Source organism: Pseudophryne corroboree, chromosome 8, assembly GCF_028390025.1.
Source record: "Pseudophryne corroboree isolate aPseCor3 chromosome 8, aPseCor3.hap2, whole genome shotgun sequence".
NCBI lineage: Eukaryota > Metazoa > Chordata > Amphibia > Anura > Myobatrachidae > Pseudophryne > Pseudophryne corroboree.
The window spans coordinates 433174913-433192805 of NC_086451.1; the positions used below are offsets into that span (position 1 = coordinate 433174913).

A 17893-nucleotide genomic window follows, 5' to 3' on the forward strand; every position below is an offset into this window, starting at 1 on the left:
ACTAGTGCCCGCCAATTAAGCTTTTCCCTACATACCTTCCGTATCAGTTCTTGTATCCTGTGAGCGACAGACCAGATCTGCAATATGAGACATACATTACTAAGAGTCTGTAACCAATTATTATATGGTCTTACATAGAAACCAGCGGTAAGAATCAGATGAGTCTGTCCCTCAGACCCTCTCACCTGTGCTGTCAGCAGACTCTCTGATATTGAGTTGTGATCACAACTTAGCTCGTCCTTTATATACTCTGGATATATTGATGTGATCACAGGAAACACACAACACCCACTACAGCAAAAGCAATCTGTTCCTTGTTTCCATCACGTGCCCTGGGCAGATGCCATCTTATCTGTAGGACCAGACTATAAATTTGTGATCACGATAAGAAAAAATGTACCGCACATAGGGGATGGGATTCAGTTCTAATCACCATTCAGCTGCGGACATCACAGCGGAATACGGTACAGTCACATGGCTAAGTTACCAGCTGCAGACTTCTATGTGGTGTGCGGTGACATCCATACACAAAGTGGAAAACATCTTGAGATGTGAGTCCAGAGGTAGACCTTCCATTGGTGCAGCAGGTGCATTGCATCGGGGCTGCTGAGGAATAAGGGCCCAGACCATCAATGTATTATCCCCCGAATCCTCCCTAGTAGACCTTTTTGAGCAATGCCAGATGAATGGCACAGTGCCTGAGGGACCTGCTCATTACCTTAGGGAGAGGTAGGACTGACCAAGTGTGTGCTGAACTGATAGAGTCTTGCCACCTATCCGCGCTAATGATCACAGCCACATTCTGCCTCCTATACATGACACCTATACATCTGTTCTGATTCACTGCTGTCTGGGAATTAAAGGCAGCCACAACTGGTGTAACTGGCGCTGTCAGAGTCTGCCTGACCAATGCCAAACTGTGGAAAGCACAAGGGGCGGGGTTCCTGTCACAGACAGAGCAGAGGTTGCTGTGTCCCTACTCCACCAAGGTACATGCCTCCTGTTCTCCACACCATACAGAACATCATACCTACCAAAATTGTAGGACCCAGAAGAGGGACTCCCACGTGCCTGAAAAAGGGGGCGTGACTTAAATGAAAGGGGGCACGGCCTCGTGGCAGTGCCGCTATCGCGAGTCATGCCCCCATTTACCGTCACTAAAGGGGGCATGACCAGCGCTCCGTGAGCTGCTGGCATGCCCCCAGTCCTTTTGTCGTCATTGAATAGACGCTATGCACATGCGCACAGTGTCTATTCACCGCTGAGAGGAGCCTCCCAACAGCCGCCCCCCACCGTGGGACACTGCGGCCCGTGGGTGGGACAGCCAGACAGTCCCGCGAAAATCAGGACAGTTGGGAGGTATGGAACATTGGGCCTAATTCAGACCTGATTGCTAGGGTGCGTTTTTTGCATCTCTGCGATCAGGTAATCGCCGCCTACAGGCGGAGGGGAAAATCGCTGTGCAGGGGTGCGATCGCATGTGCAGAGAGCTGCAAAAAACAAAAGTTTGTGCAGTCTCTGCACAGCCCAGGACTTACTCAGCCACTGCAATGATCGCCCCCGGCACTGATGTCAGAAACCCTCCCTTCAAACGCCTGGTCCCTCCTGCATTTCTCCGAACACTCCTTAAAAACAGTCAGTTGCCACCCACAAACGGCTTCTTCCTGTCAGTCACCTTGCGATCGTTTTTCTCGCACCATCCCGTCGCTGCCCGATGCTCCCCGTTGCTGCAGACCGACACGCCTGCACATTACGGTGCATACCATGTGCAGTTCAGACCCAATCGCCCGCTGCGCAAAAAGGCACAGCAGCGATCGGGTCTGAATTAGGCCCATTGTGCTTGTACCACTGTCATACACTGCCTCTCCCTGTCACCCACTGCCTCCCCGTCACCCCCTGCCTCCCAGTGCATTCAGCTGTCACCCTCTGCCTCCTGTTGTCACCCTCTGCCTCCCCTGCCTTACACTGTCACCCTCCCGCTCTCTCTGTCACCCACTGCCGTGGCATATTGTGAACTTGGGTTGGTGTGGACCAGGGGGGCCCACATTATATTTATGCACCTGGCAGGGACGGATCTAGACTTTTCTTTAGGGGGGACGGTTTACTGTTCAATCTTGACTCCTCCTTCTACAGTCCCAACTCCTCCCATCTGCAATCCTAACTCCTCCTCTCTCAATTCTGACTGAACTTTTTGAGTAAGACTGAGATAGATCTTTGTGATTGTTCTATGTACATGTGACTGTGCTATGGGGTAATTGTATTTATTAGCCCTAGTACCCACACACCAGCAAGTGAGGGGCAAATGTTCTGTAACCCTTGCTCTCCTGGCTCCTCTGTGCTGCTGTGGTATAAGCTGCAGCACATCGTTCTGCCTCAGGCTCTCCCAGGAGAGCTCTCTTCTGCTCAAAAGTGGGCGTGGCTATGACTGTGTCAGGGGGGGAGGTCGCCCACTTCGCCCCCCCCTAGATCCGGCCCTGGCACCTGGTACCACCACTCACAACTTCCATCACTGTGTAAGTCAGTTGGCAGAAACAGCACATACAGCTGCTGCACTCGAGGTATGTGTCACATTCACTTTTGTCACATGTTTTTAAACATTTATTGCATTTCTATTCAATTTAAGTTAGCAATAAAACACATTCGATATTAGGCATTAACAGTATTACTTCTATAAAACAATAAGCCATCATACATTCTTTTTAGGGTACAGCACAAAAGATGCACGTATTGCACATGCACACTTCTGTGCAAATCTGTATTTTTTACTACATGGAAGGAAGCAGCGACTCCCCCTCCCCCCACAAACACAATGATATCGTCCGCCGAACATCCAAAGCTCCCCCCCACCACCCATTCTTCCCGACCCGCCTATCTGTCCGCCCTCCATCAGCTGCTGCTCTGATGCTGCGGCAGGAGCGGGGAATGCCATGCTGCTCCGCTGCTCTGATGAAGGAAGTGGTGGGGACTGCTGTGCTGCTGCAGTAATGTGGGTGGGGTGGAAATGTCATGCCACTCCTCTAATGTGGGGGAGGAAATGCCATGCTGTGACCCTAGTGCCCAAAGTCTACTGCTCTGCCGGAGAAGAGGGGGCCCGGACAGAGACTGCACACGGGCCCCCTACTTCCTGACTGTCACTTAATGACTTAGTGTCTGTTGGTTTACATTATACATTCTCATATTTATCTTGAGACTGGACTGGTAATGCTACTAAGACTGATAACGTGTTTCTTTCTAATCCTGCAGATTTTCTGTCTGAATCCACCTGCGTTCTGTCTGCAATGCTGTTTTTGGAAACTCAAACCCCCCCACCCCCCTGTTGAACCCTATTGCCTTGTCCTCAATGAGAGCATCATAACAGGCAGCAACGCCAAAACGCAGTCAAGCGAGACCGCCATCGTCGCAAGTGCTGGCCAGTGAAGACCCTGACAACACCACATAAGCATATTATTGGTCATGCACATTAGACACCACATTGGACATGCGGACCCTGGGTCCAGAGTCCCAGCCAGAGAAGCCGGTGTTACACAGTATACCGGTGTTACACAGTATACAATGTATTACACAGAAACCTGTTTTTTTTCCTTTTTTTTATTTTTCAATAAAAACTGTATACATGATTTTAAATCCATATCTGTTGCACAGATCAGCTTCGAGCACTGCTTTTTAATGTGCAATATGTTGTGGTATTTTTAGTATATACATTGAAGTGCAATTAGTAAGTGTGAAATTCACCACTGTGTAGAGCAATATTGCATCAATTTACACACACACCTGATGTAGTGGTCTCATTATTCAATGTGTTACTTATGTCCAAATTGTTTCCTATGTAACCCCATGTAGTGTGTGTGAGTGTGTATGAGTGAGTGTGGTCTGCATGAGTGTGCGTGACCACCCCACCACTGTAGTGTATCCCCCCCCCCGAGGCATCCCTCGTACCTCCCAGCAGTGCCCGGAGCCTCCCAGCAGCCCCTTGTCAAGTGCAAAGATGGAGGGGAGACTACCAGGAGCCTCAGAGCCCACCGAAGGGGTGAGTCTAATTTTTTTTAAACTTGCGCTGCTGGGTTTTCAGCACTGAAAACCCTGCAAACATTTTTTTTAATTGAATACTGCGGGTATCGGGAATGTGCATACCCACATTAATCCACAATTTGGCGAAAGGTATGCAAGGGTTTTACCTCGCTAAAACCTGCACCCAGTTGAATTCCCACCATTCTCTCTCTTCCCTCTGTTTTGTAAATATATTTTGTGATCTGGTTTCAGCCTAAGTAAGATAATGTTGAATCTGTGATACAGCGATAATTACTTATCATTTGTGGAAAGAATTTACAGTTCTTAGATAACACACTCAAAGTACCACAGCTTTCCTACTGCACAAGAAAAACCCTCATGATCCAGCTTCATTCTCACGATATCTAGTCTTCTGGTCACATACAGCTGTAGAGGAGTTAAAGGAATAGAATTAACTTGCAGCCTCTTAATCCTCACACTCCGTTCCCCCATGATCATACAAATTCAGTCAACTAAACGTTGTATAAAACTTTGAAAATAAAAGGTGGCGGCACTGCTTCTGCAGAACAATTGTGCGATTTATACTACGCAAAAAGTAAAAAGTAATATTACACAGGAGCGGTTCTAGGCACGGGCAGGCTGGTCAGGTGCCCTGAGCGCTGTGGCCTGAGTCATGGCACCATGGGCTCTGTGGGCACCCGCTGCAGCCGACACCTTCGACTCAGCGGCAGTCGCCGGTGGCCGGAGCGGGCGCCAGGCAGAGGGCAGCAGTGGTCTGGAAACAGGAGCGGGGCTGGTGAGTATTGTGTTGTTGTTTTTTTGTATGTGTGTGTGTGTGTGTGTGTGTGTGTGTGTGTGTGTGTGTGTGTGTGTGTGTGTGTGTGTGTAAGTGATGCTACTAGGGGGTATCTCTACTGGGGACATCACTACAGGGGGCGTCTCTACTGGGGGCGTCTCTGTTGGGGGCGTAACTACAGGTGGCGTCTCTACAGAGGGCATCACTGAAGGGAGCATCACTACAGGGGGCATCTCCACTGGGGATACCACTACAAGGGGCATCTCCACTGGCGACGTCACTACAGGGGGCATCTCTACTGGGGACATCACTACTGGGGACATCATTACAGGGGGCATCTCTAGAGGGCACATCACTACAGGGGGCATCTCTACTGGGGCCCACTCTACTGAGGTCATCTCTACAGGGGGCATCTCCACAGGGTCATCACTACAGAGGGCATCACTACTGGGGACATCTCTATTGAGACCATCTCTACTGGGGGCATCTCTACAGGTAGCATCACTATGGGGGCCATCTCTACTGGGGGCATAGCTACACAGGGGCATAGCTACACTGGGGGCATATCTACACTGTGGGCATATCTACACTGGGGGCATTACTACTGGGGGCACTACTAATAAGGGCATTGCATAGGGGGCACTTAATAAGTGCAATGTGTATAAGGGGCTACCTGGTACAATGTGTATAGGGGGCTACCTGGTACAATGTGTGCAAGGGGCTACCTGGCATAACGTGTATAAGGGGCTCTGCTCTACTGTGGTGTAATGTGTGTAAGGGGCTCTAACATGGTATAAGGGGTACTACTGTGTGGTGTAATGTGACTGACAGACACTAATGTGTGGTGTAATGTGACTGACGGACACTACTGTGCGGTGTAATGTAAATTGGTACTATTCTGTGGCCACGCTCCTTTCCTATGAAGCCACGCCCCTATTTTTTATGTGCTCATTAGGTGCGCACTAACTATACCTTCCCTGTCAGAGGGGGGGAGGGGGGGCAAAGGAAACTTTTGCCCTGGGCGCCACAAGCTCTACAGCCAGCCCTTATTACATACTGCATAAGTCATTATGCAAATTATTTAGAGACCAACAGGATAGATGAACATTTTGCATATGCATGAGGTGTGGCTATTAAGTAACGAGACTGTACTTATAAAAAAAATAAGCCATACTGCGTGAGTTAAAAGGGAGTGGGCGAACATTGACCTTGGACTATCCCAAGATGGTTTTGCAAGTTTAACTCTTCCCGCACAGATAGCGTAGTTTGCTGTCACACAGCGTTCGTAGAAGTTGTTTCTCCTGTGCATCGTAAAAATGCTTAGTTCAAAAGTAGAGCAATGTGTTAACTTAAGATTTTTTTGTTAAATTTAACAATATTCCCACAAAATCTTTCCATATGCTAACCGAGGCTCATGGGCAGGTTGCGTGTCACATACACATCTGTTTGAATGGCACAAAGGATTTAGTGACAGTCTTGAGGATGTTGAAGATGATGAACATCCCAAAAGGCTGTTATGTTCAATGTACTTGGAACCCAAGAGATTGGGTGGCAATAGAAGGGTTCCGAGTACAGATACGTGAAGCTGCGATAGAACTGAGATACGCAGCTTCCCCTAACAAAAATCCCTGACTCCGTTGTTCTTCCCAGTGGTCGATTAATGCCTACAAGACTATGGTTTCTTGTGCCCATGGCAGCCACGTTTGAATGGGCGAATTAGGACCGCCCAGACTCCGATGCCCCCCGGTCTTAATAGGAGACAAGGCGTTAACTGAGACAAAGGAAAACAAGGGGAAAACTAACTAAGACTGACCTGACTAAAACAGAGAATGATACAAAAAAATAACAAAGTAGTTTATGTGCGGCGCGGCCACCTGGAACAACAGCAAATCAAGTAATGCAACCTAACTGTCAAATACGAACCCGTCGTAATAAGGCGAGGACAGCAATGCGGAAACCTCCGCAAAAATTACAGAACCAAAAAGAGATAAAGACAATACGGCTTCAGCCATAAAGTGCGTCAAAGCCACTACTAATGATACCACGACAGGTGTGCGCAGGAAACGACCGGAACCCAGAAGCTTTGGATACCAGACCACTTTACTGGAAGGCAACTCGGAGGACAGCAGGAAACGATCCCTCAAACAGGACTCAGGAAACTGGACACAGGACACTTAAGTACACAAGCTGGACGCAGGAACACACCAGAGGCAGGAAGACAGGCTCCACAGGAAGCTGCTGACAGGGACCAAGAACAAGCTTGCAGGAAGCTAACCAAGAACTGGAACATACAGGTACAACAACAAACTTCTATCACTGGCGCTGGACTGCAGGGTAGCTGGGTAATAAGGGAAGCACGCCCCAATCAGGATGGCTTGAAGCCAGGCACAAGGTAATGGCCAAATTACTGGCAGGTGAGGCTACACAGACAAGAGCCAGACTGCAGTATACAGACTCACCACATAAAGGCCCTCATTCTGAGATGATCGCTCGCTAGCTGTTTTTAGCAGCCGTGCAAACGCATTGTCGCCGCCCACTGGGGAGTGTATTTTTGCTTTGCAGAAGTGCGAACGTTTGTACAGCAGAGCTCCTGCAAAATCATTTTGTGCAAAACAAGACCAGCCCTGTAGTTACTCTTCTTGTGTGTTGATTCTAATGACGGAGGGATGGCTTTTGACGTCACACACCCACCCAGCGAACGCCCAGCCACACCTGCGTTTTTTCTGCCATGCCTGCGTTTTCTAAGCACTCCCTGAAAACAGTTGACACCCAGAAACGCCCACTTCATGTCAATCTCTGTGCGATCAGCTGTGCGTTTGTATTTGTCACTAGAAGCAGTGCAAAACCACAAATAACTTCTTACCCATACGACGCGCGTGCGCATTGCGGGGCATACGCATGCACAGATTAGCCTTTTTTTCACTGATCACTATGCAACGAACGACTCGGAATGACCCCTAATGACCAAATTATCTGACAGGTGAGGCTTAACACATAGAAAACAGGCTGCAGTTAAACAGACTCACCACAGGCGGCCAACAAGAGTCTTCTAAACAAGTACAAGAGAAATCCTGGCATGCAAACAGAAATATAACATAAAATTCATGAACAGAAAGCAAACAGGAATGAACCACTGCTTGTGGTTCATAACAGTACTCCCTCCTTAAAGGTGGACTCCGGACACCCCATAAAAGCCAAGGGGAACAGAAACAGAAGTATAACATAAAATACATAAACAGATTGCAATGGGGAATGAGCCACTGCAGCGGCTCATAACAGTACCCCCCCTCCTCTTGAGGAGGGGTCAAAGGACCCCAAAATCCATGTTTTCCAAAACAAGGGATACATTTAAAAAAACCTGACACACTTGTATAAACAGACAATGGCAAGAAGACAAAAACAAGCTGTGGCAACAGCTTGTAACAGTGCCCCCCCCCCCCCCCACCACCACCACTTCCCCCTCCCTTTGACGGTGGCCACTGGACACAAGACAGGAATTTTAATTTTTTATTTTATTTTTTAAACAACAAGGCAAGAGTCAGCAATTATTTCTTTCTCTTCTTCTTTTAAAACAGAGAATGATACAAAAAAATAACAAAGTAGTTTATTTGCGGAGCGGCCACCTGGAACAACAGCGAATCAAGTAATGCAACCTAACTGCCAAATACGAACCCGTCGTAATAAGGCGAGGACAGCAATGCGGAAACCTCCGCAAAAAATTACAGAACCAAAAATAGATAAAGACAATACGGCTTCAGCCATAAAGTGCGTCAAAGCCACTACTAATGACACCGAGACAGGTGTGTGCAGGAAACGACCGGAACCCAGAAGCTTCGGATACCAGACCACTTTACTGGAAGGCAACTCGGAGGACAGCAGGAAACGATCCCTCAAACAGGACTCAGGAAACTGGACACAGGACACTGGAGTACACAAGCTGGACGCAGGAACACACCAGAGGCAGGAAGACAGGCTCCACAGGAAGCCGCTGACAGGGACCAGGAACAAGCTTGCAGGAAGCTAACCAAGAACTGGAACATACAGGTACAACAACAAACTTCTATCACTGGCGATGGACTGCAGGGTACCTGGTAATAAGGGAAGCACGCCCCAATCAGGATGGCTTGAAGCCAGGCACAAGGTAATGGCCAAAATACTGGCAGGTGAGGCTACACAGACAAGAGCCAGACTGCAGTATACAGACTCACCACATAAAGGCCCTCATTCTGAGATGATCGCTCGCTAGCTGTTTTTACCAGCCGTGCAAACGCATTGTCGCCGCCGACTGGGGAGTGTATTTTCGCTTTGCAGAAGTGAGAACATTTGTACAGCAGAGCTGCAAAATAATTTTGTGCAAAACAAGACCAACCCTGTAGTTACTCTTCTTGTGTGTTGATTCTAATGACGGAGGGATGGCTTTTGACGTCACACACCCACCCAGCGAACGCCCAGCCACACCTGCATTTTTTCTGCCATGCCTGCGTTTTCTAAGCACTCCCTGAAAACAGTCAGTTGACACCCAGAAACGCCCACTTCATGTCAATCTCCGTGCGATCAGCTGTGCGTTTGTAATCGTCACTAGAACCAGTGCAAAACCACAAATAACTTTTTACCCATACGACGCGCGTGCGCATTGCGGTGCATACGCATGCGCAGATTAGCCTTTTTTTCACTGATCACTATGCAACGAACGACTCGGAATGACCCCTAATGACCAAATTATCTGACAGGTGAGGCTTAACACATAGAAAACAGGCTGCAGTTAAACAGACTCACCACAGGCGGCCAACAAGAGTCTTCTAAACAAGTACAAGAGAAATCCTGGCATGCAAACAGAAATATAACATAAAATTCATGAACAGAAAGCAAACAGGAATGAACCACTGCTTGTGGTTCATAACAGTACTCCCTCCTTAAAGGTGGACTCCGGACACCCCATAAAAGCCAAGGGGAACAGAAACAGAAGTATAACATAAAATACATAAACAGATTGCAATGGGGAATGAGCCACTGCAGCGGCTCATAACAGTACCCCCCCTCCTCTTGAGGAGGGGTCAAAGGACCCCAAAATCCATGTTTTCCAAAACAAGGGATACATTTAAAAAAACCTGACACACTTGTATAAACAGACAATGGCAAGAAGACAAAAACAAGCTTCCCCCTCCCTTTGACGGTGGCCACTGGACACAAGACAGGAATTTTAATTTTTTATTTTATTTTTTAAACAAGGCAAGAGTCAGCAATTATTTCTTTCTCTTCTTCTTTTTTTTACATGGTTTTTGAGGTCTGACCAAGGTAATTCCCCCAACATTGTCTGAGTTGATGGTACCGTCTAGCAAGGCTGGGTTCAATCCCGAGATTGGTTTTCTAACCTTTGGGGCTGAACTTTCAGAAGTGCTGCAAGAAGAAGACAGAAAAGCACATCCCGCAGTCAATACAATAGGCTGAGATTTTTGTGCCGATTTTATAATATTCGGTGGACTTTCAGCAGATAAGACAGGTGACTTAGAGGATCCTGAACTAATCTCTTTCTGACCATATTTCTTAATGACAGCATCACTGAATGCCCGGGCATCCTGAATAATGGGATCTTCGGTTTTAATTAAGTTGGATGCCCATTCAAAAGGCTCTCCTCTAAAGGAATAAATCAGATAGAGCACAAAGTTCTCCGAAGTGATGCCCAAAGATGGTCTAGACTTCATAATGGTAACATAGTGTTTGATGAGCTCAAGAAATTGGGCTAAGTCCCCATTAAAGACTATAGATTTAGAGATATCATAAAAAGCATCAGGATCCGCATCATTCCCATCTGGCTGACTGGAGTGCATTGCTGGGACCAGGTCACTACCGACCTTACTCGAGGCTGTGGCCTTCGGGACCCTCTCTGGGGTAGTGAGCTCCGGAAACCCCTCTGGGACAGTGGCCTCCGGAAACCCCTCTGGGGCAGTGGCCTCCGGGAACCCCTCTGGGGCAGTGGCCTTCGAGTCTCTTCCTGGGGTCGGCACCTCGGACTCTTCCACTGGGGTCGGCACCTCGGACTCTCTCGCTGGGACCGAATCTCCGGACTCTCTCGCTGGGACCGGATCGTCTGACTTTCTCACAGAGACTCCCTCTCTGGGACCAGACCATCGGACTCCCTCTCTGGGACTGGACCATCGGACTCCCTCTCTGGGACTGGACCATCGGACTCCCTCTCTGGGACCGCACCATCAGACTCCCTCTCTGGGACCGGACCATTGGACTCCCTCTCTGGGACCGGACCATCAGACTCCTTCTCTGGGATTGGACCATCGTACTCCCTCTCTGGGACCGGACCATCGGACTCCCTCTCTGGGACCGGACCATCGGACTCCCTCTCTGGGACCGGACCATCGGACTCCTTCTCTGGGACCGGACCATCGGACTCCCTCTCTGGGACCGGACCATCGGACTCCCTCTATGGGACCGGACCATCGGACTCCCTCTCTGGGTCAATAATTATCGAGACTTCTACCGGGGTTATGGCCTCCGGGACTTTTGCTGAAGCTATGACCTTCAGAACCTCCACTAAAGCTATGCCTCTTGAGTCCTTTCCTGGGGAAGCAATATCTAGAACCCCTCCTGGGGCTGTGCCTCTCAAGAACCCACCTGGGGATACTGCTTCAAAGATCCCTTCTGGGGTTTTGCTTCTCGAGTTCCCTTCTGAAGCTATGGCTTTAGATACTCTTTCTGGGGTTGCGACTTTCATGTCCCTACCTGGGGTAACAGCATCTGAGACCACCTCTGGGACTGACAATGAGTCATATATCCGATGCCCCTCCTGGACCCTGAGCATCGGGCACTGCTCTTGGACCCTGAGCATCGGGCACTGCTCTTGGACCCTGAGCATCGGGCACTGCTCCTGGACCTTGAGCATCGGGCACTGCTCCTGGACCTTGAGCATCGGGCACTGCTCCTGGACCCTGAGCATCGGGCACCACTCCTAGACCCTGAGCATTGGGCACCGCTCCTAGACCCTGAGATTCCCCTACTGGGGTTGCAACTCTGATTTAACAGGAAAGGGAAAAGATGAGAAAAACATTCCCCTTTAATTCCTGAATCTATAATGGGGCTCCCTAGCCCAAGGACCCCAATTATAGGACAGAGTGTTTTTTTGTGTGGGTTTTGTGACAAGTACCTCTACCACAGTTGAGAAAGGAATAGGTCTTGAATCCTGACTCAACTCGGCCAGAGGGCAGGACTTGTCGCCACATTTTGGCCTGCACAAATCACAGGTATGCAGAAACTGGCCTGAAACCCCACAATATAGGCATAAATTTAAGTTTCTGTGATGCCGATGCTCCTATTCTGAGAGCTTGGGCTGCAGAAAACTTTTAAACCTTTTCTCTCCCACCAAATCTGAGGATTCTCTTGTCACAATATTGTGAGCAAGAGTCTCTTTAGAGATAGATGAACTCTCAACAAATTCGGGCAGGATAAGCAAAATTTTGGTCAGAACGTTTTGCAGTTGCTTTAAGGATTGCTGCAAAACTTCCAGCCGCTCAAATTTCAAGGCACTGAAAGCAGAGTTTAGGGCTGAGATGCCTGCAAGGCTTTCGTAGTTGGCACAGGTGGATTCCAGCCTAGACAGACTGGACTGGACAAGACAAGCCTGGATTCTGAACTGAACAAGACGAAGCTGGATTCTGAACTGGACAAGACAAGACAGGACTCTGGACTTGACAAGATAGGACTGGATTCTGGACTGTACAAGACAGAACTGGATTCTGGACTGTACAAGACAGGACTGGATTCTGGACTGGACAAGACAGGACTGGATTCTGGACTGGACAAGAAAGGACTGGATTCTGGACTGGACTGGATTCTACCAAAAAAGAAAACTACTCTGTGTAGTTTTGTTTTTTTGTTGTATGGCCATTGATAATGTTATGTTCAACGTACTTGGAACTCAAGAGATTGGGTGGCAATAGAAGGGTTCCGAGTACAGATACGTGAAGCTGCGATACGCAGCTTCCCCTAACAAAAATCCGTAACTCCGTTGTCCTTCCCAGTGGTCGATTAATGCCTGCAAGACTACGGTTGCTTGTGCCCACGGCAGCCACATTTGAATGGGCGAATTAGGTCCGCCCAGACTTCGATGCCCCCCCCCCCCCCCGTCTTAATAGGAGACAAGGCTTTAACCGAGACCATGGAGAACAAGGGGAAAACTAACTAAGACTGACACAACTAAAACAGAGAAGGATACAAAAAAATAACAAAGTAGTTTATGTGCGGCTCGGCCACCTGGAACAACAGCAAATCAAGTAATGCAACCTAACTGCCAAATATAAACCCATCATAATAAGGCGAGGACAGCAATGCGGAAACCTCTGCAAAAATTACAGAACCAAAAATAGATAAAGACAATATGGCTTCAGCCATAAAGTGCGTCAAAGCCACTACTAATGACACCATGACAGGTGTGTGCAGGAAACGACCGGAACCCAGAAGCTTCGGATACCAGACCACTTTACTGGAAGGCAACTCGGAGGACGGCAGGAAACGATTCCTCAGACAGGACTCAGGAAACTGGACACAGGACACTGGAGTACACAAGCTGGATGCAGGAACACACCAGAGGCAGGAAGATATGCCCCATGGGAAGCTGCTGACAGGGACCAGGAACAAGCTTGCAGGAAGCTAACCAAGAACTGGAACATACAGGTACAACAACAAACTTCTATCACCGGTGCTGGACTGCAGGGCTAGCTGGGTAATAAGGGAAGCACACCCCAATCAGGATGGCTGGAAGCCAGGCACAAGGTAATGGCCAAAATACTGGCAAGTGAAGCTACACAGACAAGAGCCAGACTGCAGTATACAGACTCACCACATAATGACCAAATTATCTGACAGGTGAGACTTAACACATAGAAAACAGGCTGCAGTTACACAGACTCACCACAGGTGGCCAACAAGAGTCTTCTAAACAAGTACAAGAGAAATCCTGGCATGCAAACAGAAAGATAACATACAATTCATGAACAGAAAGCAAACAGGAATGAACCACTGCTTGTGGTTCATAACAAAGGCTTCCACATCAAAAACTGAAGATGTGCACCAACCCCCATGTTTGGAATTGTATCTGTATTACCTGTGTTTTATTTTTGCCAAATTTGATAAAAGTGGCTAAAGTCACATAACTTATTCTTTTTTTTGTTCCTACAGTATTACTAATCTCAATAACATTAATTTCCAGTCAATTTTGACCACCTCACAGCTCACGATATTGTTTTCATCCAGTTTAGGCCAAACGCAGCAGCAAGCTGGCTGGTTACTAAACGACAGAGCAGTGGCACAAACACATGGCAGTTTATAGCACATATATGAAATATTGCCACCCAGCAGTGGCAGAAAAGAAAAGTGATGCAAGATGGAATTGTCCTTGGGCCCTCCTACCCACCCTTATGTTGGATATTAAAAAGGACATGCACAGTTTAACAAATCAAACACTTCAGCGACAAGGACTGCCACTTTTGTGGCTGAAGTGCTTGGTTTGTTTGGGGGGGGGAAACAAGCTACCAATGTGCTTAAGGCAGCTAAGCAAACACTGTTGTCAATGATCTCTAGTGGCAAAATGTCATCATCATCATCCTCACCTCATCAGCGTTTACATCATCCTCACACAATATTAATTCATCCCCACTGGAATCCACCATTACAGTGGGGATGAATTACATCAAAGTCTCTATACTTTCATGTAATTGCCGGTAAAGGTCTTCCTCATGTAAATTGGAGTTCATTTTGATGAACATCGTCTTTACCATATTTTGAGGAAGTAGCCTCCAACACCAATCGCTGACAAGATTCCCAGCTGTGCTAAAAATTCTTTTTTGAGCACACACTGGAGGGTGGGCATCTTAAGTAATGCAAAGCGAGCTTGTACAAGGGTTCCAATTTTTTTTCCTGCCGGTAGTCAAAGGGACTATTTATATGTTGCCATTAAAAATAATCCTCCACCATTCTCTGTATGTTGACCAGATGGAGTTTGGGCAATTCTTTTACACCCGACCAGGGCCAGTATTTACTAAAAATCCGAGTTTGTCCGATTTGTGTTTTTTTTTCTAAGTCCCAATCCGGGAATTCATTAAGCACAAATCTCGGCAGTGTTTGGACTATTCGTAATGGTTTGAATGACAACGTTCAGAAATACAAATGAATAGACCATCGGTCAAACGCGGCTGTTATTTCATAGAATACGGTAATTCACTATTCATTCGTATTTGGGTGTTAGTTTCTGAGTGCTCAAATGCGGTCGTATTTTTTTGCGATTCGTTAAAAAAAGCGGCAAAAAAATAGACCTGCTTTTTCAGGCGTGTTTACATGTGTTGCAAAAAAAAATCACTCACACCTCATTTAGGATGCCTATAAAAGGATCTTAGGCCCATTTCACTCCACCTACACTCAGAAATGGCAGCAGGACTGTGGGCCAGTGATATTTTGTTTGCTGTGGGATTCCTCAGACTCAGACATCAGCCTGTAAGTAACCAGGGCCAAGAAACTGAACATGGTCAGCAGATTGTACAGGTTCCGCGGAGGCTGCGCAGGCCTCATTTTTTTAGGGGGCGTTTAAACTTGAACGCATTGTCCGATGATAAGGTCATACAGATGCTCCGTCTAAATCGTAACAACATTTTCCGTCTGTATGACCTTGTCAAACTGGGCCTAGACCCTGAGACAGCACGCTCTTGCTCTGTCTCAGGCCTGCACAAACTCCTGGCTGTGTTGCACTTTCTGGCTACTGGCAGCTTTCAGGCTGTGTCTGGGGATGTCATAGGAATCTCACAGCCCTCATTTTCCAGAATCTTAACCCAGGTGATGTATACCTAACTACCCACTCTGTTTTTGCTTGGATTTAATTACTTGGTGGCCAGTTCTGTGCTAAAATCTCATGTATAATTTTCTATCAAATATACACACAGGTGCTGGCTGTTTTGCAGCCCCACATCGATGCCTCAATCTGCTTCCCTACCCAGGAGTCTCAGTGGCATGCCATCAGGGTAGATTTCGATGAGCTGGCTTGCATGCCCAATGTGCTTGGAGCCATAGATTGCACACACATTGAGCTGAGACCACCTAGGGGCAGGCAGCACATCTACACAAATAGACATCTAGAGCACTCCACAAATGTGCGGGAAGTTTGTGATGCAAATCTCAAAATAATGAGTGTTGTTGCTGGTTACCCTGGGGGCTGCCATGACTCCTTCATCCTCAGTCAGTCATCCCTCTTTGACAAGTTTGAGGACGGACAAATGCCAGATGGATGGCTGCTTGGTATGTAATTTGATATGTGTAGGCCTGTGTATACTTTGTCCAAATACAGGGGCAGATGTATTAACCTGTAGAAGGCATAAGGAAGTGAGAAACCACTGATATGTGCAAGGTGATAAAGGCACCAGCCAATCAGCTCCAATATGTAAATGATTATTTAGGAACAGATTGTCCGCTGCCTTTATTACCTTGCACATATCACTGGTTTATCACGCCTTATGCCTTCTACAGGTTAATACATCTGTCCCACAGTGTTACTTATGTGTTGCTGTATCTAAACATGAATCACGTTACTATATCTGTCTTTTAGGTGATGGAGGATATGGCTGTTTCTCTTGGCTTCTAACTCCATTGTCCCAACCTGATACCCCTGCTGAACACAATTACAATCATGCACATAAGTCCACGCGGAATGTGATAGAAAGATGTTTTGGTGTGCTGAAATCTAGGTTTCGGTGTCTGGATAAGTCTGGTGGGCTTTTGTTGTATAGTCCCTCGAAGGTGACTTAAATTGTGTTCTGCTGCTGCTTTCTTCATAACATGTGTTTGCAACAGCATCTGCCACATGTTGAGGAGGAGGATGAAGAAAGCAGCCAGCAAGCAGAGGAATTAGAGACATCTGGTGATACTTGGAGTACAGATGTAGGGAGGCAGGTTAGGCAAGAGCTCATCACTCGCTATTTCTAAGGTAAGTTTGCTTTGCTTTTTTCATTTGTTGTGTAATCATAAATAGATGTTTGGCCATTTTTTTGTAAAAGCCATTACTCAGAATGTGTCTGTCTTCTTGAGACATACAAACATACCCTCGCTTTATGCAAAACAAATGTCGCTTGTGTATTGTTTTTATTTTAAAAAACAAAACAACAGATTATGAGTGGCATGCATTAAGTCTGGATAACTGTTCCTAAACTTGCACTTAAAATTTATTACAAGCACACATAATCCACATAGTAATTTATTTACTATTTTACTTTATGATTGTGTGTAACGTCCTAATGCACAAGTTCTCAAACCCGGCCCTCAGGACCCCACACAGTGCATGTTTTGCAGGTAACCCAGTAGAAGCACAGGTGTATGAATTACTCAGACACATTTTAAAAGGTTCATAGGTGGAGTTAATTATGTCACTTGTGATTCTGAGAGGAGACCTGCAAAACATGCACTGTGTGGGGTCCTGATGGCCGAGTTTGAGAACCTGTGTTCTAAATAAACACTCCTCAACATATAATATGTTAGCCTTGAGGAATACATGTGTCCCTATGTGTGATGCTCCATCATATTTAAGGGACACAAACTTACTCTCATCAAAAATAATTTATTTCGTAATGTTTGCTGCAGTAAACTTGCTGATTTGTAAGTAAATACACAGTTTGCCACAAATATAAATTATTATACACATTTTTTTGTGTTAAATAATTTTTTTTTTGTTTATGCATCGTGTAATAACAGTATTAATATTTTTTAACACACACAAACATGTCCCAATAATAATGACAGTCATTTTGGCAATGAATTATCTCAATTCAATGCCAACATATTAAAAGTTTTTTACGCAACTCAATTGTCTTATTCTTGTAATGTTGTATAGAGAAGAAAGGTAAAATAGTGAACAATCACATTGTAATTTGGATTGGCTGCAGGATATGAGAATGATTGGAATCTAGAAAGAGTAATGATTAGAAAAAAAATCAAGTGTTCTGGTTACTTCCTGCAAACATGTATGTGCAGCTCCATCAACATTTTCTGCCTCCAAAACAATTTAAAGATGTTAAAGAATAAATGTGCGTACAAATTTTATGT

The 17893-nt window shown here is 46.6% G+C and overlaps 1 long non-coding RNA gene across 2 annotated transcripts in view; it reads left to right on the top strand.

The window, feature by feature from the left end:
* Positions 1-3718, top strand: part of LOC134947922 (uncharacterized) — a 40320-nt gene extending 36602 nt beyond the window's left edge. For both annotated transcript variants that reach the window (XR_010182859.1, XR_010182860.1), the window contains one exon: positions 3244-3718. This is a non-coding gene — a long non-coding RNA (uncharacterized LOC134947922). The remainder of the gene's footprint in view (positions 1-3243) is intronic.
* Positions 3719-17893: the final 14175 nt, after the last annotated feature.